This window comes from Hyla sarda, unplaced genomic scaffold (assembly GCF_029499605.1).
Source record: "Hyla sarda isolate aHylSar1 unplaced genomic scaffold, aHylSar1.hap1 scaffold_835, whole genome shotgun sequence".
Taxonomy (NCBI): Eukaryota; Metazoa; Chordata; class Amphibia; order Anura; family Hylidae; genus Hyla; species Hyla sarda.
The window spans coordinates 97,430-110,767 of NW_026610862.1; positions in this window are offsets into that span (position 1 = coordinate 97,430).

The window sequence follows — 13,338 nt, forward strand, 5'->3', positions numbered from 1 at the left end:
AAAAAGGGATAACGCGTTTCGAGGGGCGGAGACCCCCTCTTCGTCAGATCCAATCATATGTTTGGGATGGGTTCCCGTCCCGTTTATACAGAAAAAACCCGCGAAATAGTACATATTGGCGAATCAGATTGCGTTGCACAATATACATCCTATTTAAAAGTACATATCAGTAATCAATAACATATATAAACATTAAGGAAGATTAAAAGAGTTCCCACTGGAAAAAGGGGAAAGGGAAGGATCAGAGGAAACTATGATGATAGTATGCTCACTCATGGATCCTAGGTTGAGGGTTCGGGTGGCTCCTTTGTTAGGGCCGCTAATGATTGTAACAAAACTCAGTGGTCCAGCGCCGTGGTTCCTGATGAGACGAAAAAAACGCACAGCAGAGGAGGGACTGGTCACACAAGAAATGGGAGACCCGTTCTTTCGGCCAAAAAGTTACTCCCGGTAGATGTCAGATCATCGCGTCGGTGGTGCTCCAAGGGACACACTGCACCTGACATTTTCTAGGTTAAAGGGCACGGAGGATAAGAGGGATTGCAGACTCAAAAAAACAGTGGCTCAGCTGTGCGGAGCGGTGAGTGGAGTTTACGCTGTCTTGCTATCGCATCCATTGCGAAATGCAGTGTCCATCCTTGAGTGATGTTATTGAATCGTATATTCATGTTAGTGACTTTCTTCACATATTGGTCGTCTGCTCGTTCTTCTTGGGTATGAATATACGATTCAATAACATCACTCAAGGATGGACACTGCATTTCGCAATGGATGCGATAGCAAGACAGCGTAAACTCCACTCACCGCTCCGCACAGCTGAGCCACTGTTTTTTTGAGTCTGCAATCCCTCTTATCCTCCGTGCCCTTTAACCTAGAAAATGTCAGGTGCAGTGTGTCCCTTGGAGCACCACCGACGCGATGATCTGACATCTACCGGGAGTAACTTTTTGGCCGAAAGAACGGGTCTCCCATTTCTTGTGTGACCAGTCCCTCCTCTGCTGTGCGTTTTTTTCGTCTCATCAGGAACCACGGCGCTGGACCACTGAGTTTTGTTACAATCATTAGCGGCCCTAACAAAGGAGCCACCCGAACCCTCAACCTAGGATCCATGAGTGAGCATACTATCATCATAGTTTCCTCTGATCCTTCCCTTTCCCCTTTTTCCAGTGGGAACTCTTTTAATCTTCCTTAATGTTTATATATGTTATTGATTACTGATATGTACTTTTAAATAGGATGTATATTGTGCAACGCAATCTGATTCGCCAATATGTACTATTTCGCGGGTTTTTTCTGTATAAACGGGACGGGAACCCATCCCAAACATATGATTGGATCTGACGAAGAGGGGGTCTCCGCCCCTCGAAACGCGTTATCCCTTTTTGCTACTACATGTGCGAATAAAGATCTTTTTCTTTATACCATACCCAAGTTCGTGGACTACAATCTTTCGTCTCCCGCTGGAAACGAGCGCTACCTAAGCACCGCTTCTTTGTGGAACCAGGATTCCACTATTTTTCTCCTCTTCGGCCTCTGTGTTATCCAGATCCTATCTCAGTGGTTCTCAACCTGTGGTACAAGTACCCCGAGTGGCACTTAGCAATTCCCCAGGTGGTACGTATAAAAATGGTCTGCGCTCCGAGAAGCAGAGCAGGAAGACTGCAAAGGGGAAACGTGAGCACTGGGAGACTGTGGGATGGGGAGATGGGGAGAGGAACAGGGTAAACTAAAGCTCTAATTTGGGATAAAAAAGGTTGAGAAGCACTGCTCCATCTGGCATCAAACACAGTCCCTTTCGTCGGCCACTATGTCACCAAGTTGTTATACGATCAACAATAGTGCCGGTATGCAAAACTGAAATCACCTCAAGAAAAGAGAAAGAAAGAGAGAAAGAGAAAATTGGTCTGTCTTACCACTCAAACGACTTGGAGGACTGGATCAATCAGGTTCGGAACCAGAAGGTGGGCCTGGGTCCCAATACCAACCAGCCCCTGTTTCACAGCTAACGTTGAGCTGGGGGTCTTTTGTCCTCAGCGACTTAGACTCAATACTCACTGAGTATTTTGGTCAGCATCGTTCGACCCGAAGTCCACTCTTTGTTTCCGGTTCGAAGGACCATTTGTTAGGATTCTTTTCTCCCTGTGATCAGTCAACTCCAGACGTGTTGATTATCAGAATGATTTAATGCACATGTATCAATACAGGTGGATGATCTCCTACAAGCAGAGAGACAGCTCCGCATAAGAAAAATCATACCCCCAAATAGATTACAGTTCTTTTATATGGCAACACTCTAAGTGTAAGTTCATTGGCTAAGGAAGCCCCAGTGGCTCATAGTATTAAACTTTATTACCAATCACAGGGTTCCTGTACACTTTCATAGAACATGCTTGGGGAGGAGGAGTATAGTGATATAATAATAGATGGAGGAGGAGGAGGAGTATAGTGATATAATAATAGATGGAGGAGCAGTATAGTGATATAATAATAGATGGAGGAGCAGTATAGTGATATAATAATAGATGGAGGAGCAGTATAGTGATATAATAATAGATGGAGGAGGAGGAGGAGTATAGTGATATAATAATAGATGGAGCAGGAGGAGGAGTATAGTGATATAATAATAGATGGAGGAGGAGGAGGAGTATAGTGATATAATAATAGATGGAGGAGGAGGAGGAGTATAGTGATATAATAATAGATGGAGGAGCAGTATAGTGATATAATAATAGATGGAGGAGCAGTATAGTGATATAATAATAGATGGAGGAGCAGTATAGTGATATAATAATAGATGGAGGAGCAGTATAGTGATATAATAATAGATGGAGGAGCAGTATAGTGATATAATAATAGATGGAGGAGGAGCAGTATAGTGATATAATAATAGATGGAGGAGCAGTATAGTGATATAATAATAGATGGAGGAGGAGGAGTATAGTGATATAATAATAGATGGAGGAGCAGTATAGTGATATAATAATAGATGGAGAAGGAGGAGTATAGTGATATAATAATAGATGGAGGAGCAGTATAGTGATATAATAATAGATGGAGAAGGAGGAGTATAGTGATATAATAATAGATGGAGGAGCAGTATAGTGATATAATAATAGATGGAGGAGCAGTATAGTGATATAATAATAGATGGAGGAGCAGTATAGTGATATAATAATAGATGGAGGAGGGGCAGTATAGTGATATAATAATAGATGGAGGAGGAGCAGTATAGTGATATAATAATAGATGGAGGAGCAGTATAGTGATATAATAATAGATGGAGGAGCAGTATAGTGATATAATAATAGATGGAGGAGCAGTATAGTGATATAATAATAGATGGAGGAGGAGCAGTATAGTGATATAATAATAGATGGAGGAGGAGTATAGTGATATAATAATAGATGGAGGAGGAGTATAGTGATATAATAATAGATGGAGGAGGAGTATAGTGATATAATAATAGATGGAGGAGGAGGAGTATAGTGATATAATAATAGATGGAGGAGGAGCAGTATAGTGATATAATAATAGATGGAGGAGCAGTATAGTGATATAATAATAGATGGGGGAGGAGCAGTATAGTGGTATAATAATAGATGGAGGAGCAGTATAGTGATATAATAATAGATGGAGGAGGAGTATAGTGATATAATAATAGATGGAGGAGCAGTATAGTGATATAATAATAGATGGAGGAGGAGCAGTATAGTGATATAATAATAGATGGAGGAGGAGCAGTATAGTGATATAATAATAGATGGAGGAGGAGGAGTATAGTGATATAATAATAGATGGAGGAGCAGTATAGTGATATAATAATAGATGGAGGAGCAGTATAGTGATATAATAATAGATGGAGGAGGAGTATAGTGATATAATAATAGATGGAGGAGCAGTATAGTGATATAATAATAGATGGAGGAGGGGCAGTATAGTGATATAATAATAGATGGAGGAGCAGTATAGTGATATAATAATAGATGGAGGAGGAGCAGTATAGTGATATAATAATAGATGGAGGAGGAGTATAGTGATATAATAATAGATGGAGGAGCAGTATAGTGATATAATAATAGATGGAGGGGCAGTATAGTGATATAATAATAGATGGAGGAGGAGCAGTATAGTGATATAATAATAGATGGAGGAGGAGTATAGTGATATAATAATAGATGGAGGAGCAGTATAGTGATATAATAATAGATGGAGGGGCAGTATAGTGATATAATAATAGATGGAGGAGGAGTATAGTGATATAATAATAGATGGAGGAGCAGTATAGTGATATAATAATAGATGGAGGAGGAGCAGTATAGTGATATAATAATAGATGGAGGAGGAGTATAGTGATATAATAATAGATGGAGGAGCAGTATAGTGATATAATAATAGATGGAGGGGCAGTATAGTGATATAATAATAGATGGAGGAGGAGTATAGTGATATAATAATAGATGGAGGAGGAGTATAGTGATATAATAATAGATGGAGGAGGGGCAGTATAGTGATATAATAATAGATGGAGGAGGAGTATAGTGATATAATAATAGATGGAGGAGCAGTATAGTGATATAATAATAGATGGAGGGGCAGTATAGTGATATAATAATAGATGGAGGAGGAGCAGTATAGTGATATAATAATAGATGGAGGAGGAGCAGTATAGTGATATAATAATAGATGGAGGAGCAGTATAGTGATATAATAATAGATGGAGGAGCAGTATAGTGATATAATAATAGATGGAGGAGCAGTATAGTGATATAATAATAGATGGAGGAGGAGTATAGTGATATAATAATAGATGGAGGAGCAGTATAGTGATATAATAATAGATGGAGGAGGAGCAGTATAGTGATATAATAATAGATGGAGGAGGAGCAGTATAGTGATATAATAATAGATGGAGGAGGAGGAGTATAGTGATATAATAATAGATGGAGGAGGAGCAGTATAGTGATATAATAATAGATGGAGGAGGAGCAGTATAGTGATATAATAATAGATGGAGGAGGAGGAGTATAGTGATATAATAATAGATGGAGGAGCAGTATAGTGATATAACAATAGATGGAGGAGCAGTATAGTGATATAATAATAGATGGAGGAGGAGCAGTATAGTGATATAATAATAGATGGAGGAGCAGTATAGTGATATAATAATAGATGGAGGAGGAGCAGTATAGTGATATAATAATAGATGGAGGAGCAGTATAGTGATATAATAATAGATGGAGGAGGAGCAGTATAGTGATATAATAATAGATGGAGGAGGAGGAGTATAGTGATATAATAATAGATGGAGGAGCAGTATAGTGATATAATAATAGATGGAGGAGGAGCAGTATAGTGATATAATAATAGATGGAGGAGGAGCAGTATAGTGATATAATAATAGATGGAGGAGGAGGAGTATAGTGATATAATAATAGATGGAGGAGCAGTATAGTGATATAATAATAGATGGAGGAGCAGTATAGTGATATAATAATAGATGGAGGAGGAGCAGTATAGTGATATAATAATAGATGGAGGAGGAGGAGTATAGTGATATAATAATAGATGGAGGAGCAGTATAGTGATATAACAATAGATGGAGGAGCAGTATAGTGATATAATAATAGATGGAGGAGGAGTATAGTGATATAATAATAGATGGAGGAGGGCAGTATAGTGATATAATAATAGATGGAGGAGCAGTATAGTGATATAATAATAGATGGAGGAGGAGCAGTATAGTGATATAATAATAGATGGAGGAGGAGTATAGTGATATAATAATAGATGGAGGAGCAGTATAGTGATATAATAATAGATGGAGGAGCAGTATAGTGATATAATAATAGATGGAGGAGTATAGTGATATAATAATAGATGGAGGAGGCAGTATAGTGATATAATAATAGATGGAGGAGCAGTATAGTGATATAATAATAGATGGAGGAGCAGTATAGTGATATAATAATAGATGGAGGAGCAGTATAGTGATATAATAATAGATGGAGGAGCAGTATAGTGATATAATAATAGATGGAGGAGGAGTATAGTGATATAATAGATGGAGGAGCAGTATAGTGATATAATAATAGATGGAGGAGGAGTATAGTGATATAATAATAGATGGAGGAGGAGTATAGTGATATAATAGATGGAGGAGGAGCAGTATAGTGAAATAATAATAGATGGAGGAGGAGTATAGTGATATAATAATAGATGGAGGAGGAGCAGTATAGTGATATAATAATAGATGGAGGAGCAGTATAGTGATATAATAGATGGAGGAGGAGCAGTATAGTGATATAATAATAGATGGAGGAGCAGTATAGTGATATAATAATAGATGGAGGAGCAGTATAGTGATATAATAATAGATGGAGGAGCAGTATAGTGATATAATAATAGATGGAGGAGGAGCAGTATAGTGATATAATAATAGATGGAGGAGGAGCAGTATAGTGATATAATAATAGATGGAGGAGGAGTATAGTGATATAATAATAGATGGAGGAGGAGCAGTATAGTGATATAATAATAGATGGAGGAGCAGTATAGTGATATAATAATAGATGGAGGAGCAGTATAGTGATATAATAATAGATGGAGGAGCAGTATAGTGATATAATAATAGATGGAGGAGGAGCAGTATAGTGATATAATAATAGATGGAGGAGGAGCAGTATAGTGATATAATAATAGATGGAGGAGGAGTATAGTGATATAATAATAGATGGAGGAGGAGCAGTATAGTGATATAATAATAGATGGAGGAGCAGTATAGTGATATAATAATAGATGGAGGAGGAGCAGTATAGTGATATAATAATAGATGGAGGAGGAGTATAGTGATATAATAATAGATGGAGGAGCAGTATAGTGATATAATAATAGATGGAGGAGCAGTATAGTGATATAATAATAGATGGAGGAGCAGTATAGTGATATATAATAGATGGAGTAGCAGTATAGTGATATAATAATAGATGGAGGAGCCGTATAGTGATATAATAATAGATGGAGGAGAGCAGTATAGTGATATAATAATAGATGGAGGAGTATAGTGATATAATAATAGATGGAGGAGCAGTATAGTGATATAATAATAGATGGAGGAGGAGCAGTATAGTGATATAATAATAGATGGAGGAGGAGCAGTATAGTGATATAATAATAGATGGAGGAGGAGCAGTATAGTGATATAATAATAGATGGAGGAGGAGTATAGTGATATAATAATAGATGGAGGAGGAGTATAGTGATATAATAGATGGAGGAGGAGCAGTATAGTGATATAATAATAGATGGAGGGGGAGTATAGTGATATAATAATAGATGGAGGGGGAGTATAGTGATATAATAATAGATGGAGGAGGAGCAGTATAGTGATATAATAATAGATGGAGGAGGAGCAGTATAGTGATATAATAATAGATGGAGGGGGAGTATAGTGATATAATAATAGATGGAGGAGGAGTATAGTGATATAATAGATGGAGGAGGAGCAGTATAGTGATATAATAATAGATGGAGGAGGAGTATAGTGATATAATAATAGATGGAGGAGGAGCAGTATAGTGATATAATAATAGATGGAGGAGGAGTATAGTGATATAATAATAGATGGAGGAGGAGCAGTATAGTGATATAATGATAGATGGAGGAGGAGTATAGTGATATAATAATAGATGGAGAGGAGCAGTATAGTGATATAATAATAGATGGAGGAGGAGCAGTATAGTGATATAATAATAGATGGAGGAGGAGTATAGTGATATAATAATAGATGGAGGAGGAGTATAGTGATATAATAATAGATGGAGGAGGAGCAGTATAGTGATATAATAATAGATGGAAGAGGAGCAGTATAGTGATATAATAATAGATGGAGGAGGAGCAGTATAGTGATATAATAATAGATGGAGGAGGCAGTATAGTGATATAATAATAGATGGAGGAGGAGTATAGTGATATAATAATAGATGGAGGAGGAGTATAGTGATATAATAATAGATGGAGGAGGAGCAGTATAGTGATATAATAATAGATGGAGGAGCAGTATAGTGATATAATAATAGATGGAGGAGGAGTATAGTGATATAATAATAGATGGAGGAGGAGCAGTATAGTGATATAATAATAGATGGAGGAGGAGTATAGTGATATAATAATAGATGGAGGAGGAGCAGTATAGTGATATAATAATAGATGGAGGAGCAGTATAGTGATATAATAATAGATGGAGGAGGAGCAGTATAGTGATATAATAATAGATGGAGGAGGAGCAGTATAGTGATATAATAATAGATGGAGGAGGAGCAGTATAGTGATATAATAATAGATGGAGGAGGAGTATAGTGATATAATAATAGATGGAGGAGGAGTATAGTGATATAATAATAGATGGAGGAGGAGCAGTATAGTGATATAATAATAGATGAGGAGCAGTATAGTGATATAATAGATGGAGGAAGAGTATAGTGATATAATAATAGATGGAGGAGGAGCAGTATAGTGATATAATAATAGATGGAGGAGGAGCAGTATAGTGATATAATAATAGATGGAGGAGGAGTATAGTGATATAATAATAGATGGAGGAGGAGCAGTATAGTGATATAATAATAGATGGAGGAGGAGTATAGTGATATAATAATAGATGGAGGAGGAGCAGTATAGTGATATAATAATAGATGGAGGAGGAGTATAGTGATATAATAATAGATGGAGGAGGAGCAGTATAGTGATATAATAATAGATGGAGGAGGAGTATAGTGATATAATAATAGATGGAGGAGGAGCAGTATAGTGATATAATAATAGATGGAGGAGGAGTATAGTGATATAATAATAGATGGAGGAGGAGCAGTATAGTGATATAATAATAGATGGAGGAGGAGTATAGTGATATAATAATAGATGGAGGAGGAGCAGTATAGTGATATAATAATAGATGGAGGAGGAGTATAGTGATATAATAATAGATGGAGGAGGAGCAGTATAGTGATATAATAATAGATGGAGGAGGAGTATAGTGATATAATAATAGATGGAGGAGGAGCAGTATAGTGATATAATAATAGATGGAGGAGGAGTATAGTGATATAATAATAGATGGAGGAGGAGTATAGTGATATAATAATAGATGGAGGAGGAGTATAATGATATAATAATAGATGGAGGAGGAGTATAGTGATATAATAATAGATGGAGGAGGAGTATAGTGATATAATAATAGATGGAGGAGGAGTATAGTGATATAATAATAGATGGAGGAGCAGTATAGTGATATAATAATAGATGGAGGAGGAGTATAGTGATATAATAATAGATGGAGGAGGAGTATAGTGATATAATAATAGATGGAGGAGGAGTATAGTGATATAATAATAGATGGAGGAGGAGTATAGTGATATAATAATAGATGGAGGAGGAGCAGTATAGTGATATAATAATAGATGAAGGAGCAGTATAGTGATATAATAATAGATGGAGGAGGAGCAGTATAGTGATATAATAATAGATGGAGGAGGAGCAGTATAGTGATATAATAATAGATGGAGGAGCAGTATAGTGATATAATAATAGATGGAGGAGGAGCAGTATAGTGATATAATAATAGATGGAGGAGCAGTATAGTGATATAATAATAGATGGAGGAGCAGTATAGTGATATAATAATAGATGGAGGAGGAGCAGTATAGTGATATAATAATAGATGGAGGAGGAGTATAGTGATATAATAATAGATGGAGGAGGAGCAGTATAGTGATATAATAATAGATGGAGGAGCAGTATAGTGATATAATAATAGATGGAGGAGGAGCAGTATAGTGATATAATAATAGATGGAGGAGGAGCAGTATAGTGATATAATAATAGATGGAGGAGGAGCAGTATAGTGATATAATAATAGATGGAGGAGGAGCAGTATAGTGATATAATAATAGATGGAGGAGGAGCAGTATAGTGATATAATAATAGATGGAGGGAGGAGTATAGTGATATAATAATAGATGGAGGAGGCAGTATAGTGATATAATAATAGATGGAGGAGGAGTATAGTGATATAATAATAGATGGAGGAGGAGTATAGTGATATAATAATAGATGGAGGAGGCAGTATAGTGATATAATAATAGATGGAGGAGGAGTATAGTGATATAATAATAGATGGAGGAGGAGCAGTATAGTGATATAATAATAGATGGAGGAGGAGCAGTATAGTGATATAATAATAGATGGAGGAGGACAGTATAGTGATATAATAATAGATGGAGGAGGAGCAGTATAGTGATATAATAATAGATGGAGGAGCAGTATAGTGATATAATAATAGATGGAGGAGGGGCAGTATAGTGATATAATAATAGATGGAGGAGCAGTATAGTGATATAATAATAGATGGAGGAGCAGTATAGTGATATAATAATAGATGGAGGAGCAGTATAGTGATATAATAATAGATGGAGGAGGGGCAGTATAGTGATATAATAATAGATGGAGGAGGAGTATAGTGATATAATAATAGATGGAGGAGCAGTATAGTGATATAATAATAGATGGAGGAGGAGTATAGTGATATAATAATAGATGGAGGAGGAGTATAGTGATATAATAATAGATGAGGAGGAGTATAGTGATATAATAATAGATGGAGGAGGAGTATAGTGATATAATAATAGATGGAGGAGGAGCAGTATAGTGATATAATAATAGATGGAGGAGCAGTATAGTGATATAATAATAGATGGAGGAGCAGTATAGTGATATAATAATAGATGGAGGAGCAGTATAGTGATATAATAATAGATGGAGGAGCAGTATAGTGATATAATAATAGATGGAGGAGGAGCAGTATAGTGATATAATAATAGATGGAGGAGCAGTATAGTGATATAATAATAGATGGAGGAGCAGTATAGTGATATAATAATAGATGGAGGAGGCAGTATAGTGATATAATAATAGATGGAGGAGGAGCAGTATAGTGATATAATAATAGATGGAGGAGGAGTATAGTGATATAATAATAGATGGAGGAGGAGCAGTATAGTGATATAATAATAGATGGAGGAGCAGTATAGTGATATAATAATAGATGGAGGAGGAGCAGTATAGTGATATAATAATAGATGGAGGAGCAGTATAGTGATATAATAATAGATGGAGGAGGAGCAGTATAGTGATATAATAATAGATGGAGGAGGAGCAGTATAGTGATATAATAATAGATGGAGGAGGCAGTATAGTGATATAATAATAGATGGAGGAGGCAGTATAGTGATATAATAATAGATGGAGGAGCAGTATAGTGATATAATAATAGATGGAGGAGCAGTATAGTGATATAATAATAGATGGAGGAGCAGTATAGTGATATAATAATAGATGGAGGAGGCAGTATAGTGATATAATAATAGATGGAGGAGCAGTATAGTGATATAATAATAGATGGAGGAGGCAGTATAGTGATATAATAATAGATGGAGGAGCAGTATAGTGATATAATAATAGATGGAGGAGCAGTATAGTGATATAATAATAGATGGAGGAGGCAGTATAGTGATATAATAATAGATGGAGGAGCAGTATAGTGATATAATAATAGATGGAGGAGGAGTATAGTGATATAATAATAGATGGAGGAGCAGTATAGTGATATAATAATAGATGGAGGAGGAGTATAGTGATATAATAATAGATGGAGGAGCAGTATAGTGATATAATAATAGATGGAGGAGGAGTATAGTGATATAATAATAGATGGAGGAGGCAGTATAGTGATATAATAATAGATGGAGGAGCAGTATAGTGATATAATAATAGATGGAGGAGGCAGTATAGTGATATAATAATAGATGGAGGAGCAGTATAGTGATATAATAATAGATGGAGGAGGCAGTATAGTGATATAATAATAGATGGAGGGAGCAGTATAGTGATATAATAATAGATGGAGGAGGCAGTATAGTGATATAATAATAGATGGAGGAGGAGTATAGTGATATAATAATAGATGGAGGAAGAGCAGTATAGTGATATAATAATAGATGGAGGAGGAGTATAGTGATATAATAATAGATGGAGGAGCAGTATAGTGATATAATAATAGATGGAGGAGGAGCAGTATAGTGATATAATAATAGATGGAGGAGCAGTATAGTGATATAATAATAGATGGAGGAGCAGTATAGTGATATAATAATAGATGGAGGAGGAGTATAGTGATATAATAATAGATGGAGGAGCAGTATAGTGATATAATAATAGATGGAGGAGGCAGTATAGTGATATAATAATAGATGGAGGAGCAGTATAGTGATATAATAATAGATGGAGGAGCAGTATAGTGATATAATAATAGATGGAGGAGGCAGTATAGTGATATAATAATAGATGGAGGAGCAGTATAGTGATATAATAATAGATGGAGGAGGGCAGTATAGTGATATAATAATAGATGGAGGAGGAGTATAGTGATATAATAATAGATGGAGGAGCAGTATAGTGATATAATAATAGATGGAGGAGGAGAGTATAGTGATAATAATAGATGGAGGAGCAGTATAGTGATATAATAATAGATGGAGGAGCAGTATAGTGATATAATAATAGATGGAGGAGCAGTATAGTGATATAATAATAGATGGAGGAGCAGTATAGTGATATAATAATAGATGGAGGAGGGCAGTATAGTGATATAATAATAGATGGAGGAGCAGTATAGTGATATAATAATAGATGGAGGAGCAGTATAGTGATATAATAATAGATGGAGGAGCAGTATAGTGATATAATAATAGATGGAGGAGGAGCAGTATAGTGATATAATAATAGATGGAGGAGGCAGTATAGTGATATAATAATAGATGGGAGGAGCAGTATAGTGATATAATAATAGATGGAGGAGCAGTATAGTGATATAATAATAGATGGAGGAGGAGCAGTATAGTGATATAATAATAGATGGAGGAGGAGCAGTATAGTGATATAATAATAGATGGAGGAGGAGCAGTATAGTGATATAATAATAGATGGAGGAGCAGTATAGTGATATAATAATAGATGGAGGAGCAGTATAGTGATATAATAATAGATGGAGGAGGAGCAGTATAGTGATATAATAATAGATGGAGGAGCAGTATAGTGATATAATAATAGATGGAGGAGCAGTATAGTGATATAATAATAGATGGAGGAGCAGTATAGTGATATAATAATAGATGGAGGAGCAGTATAGTGATATAATAATAGATGGAGGAGCAGTATAGTGATATAATAATAGATGGAGGAGCAGTATAGTGATATAATAATAGATGGAGGAGCAGTATAGTGATA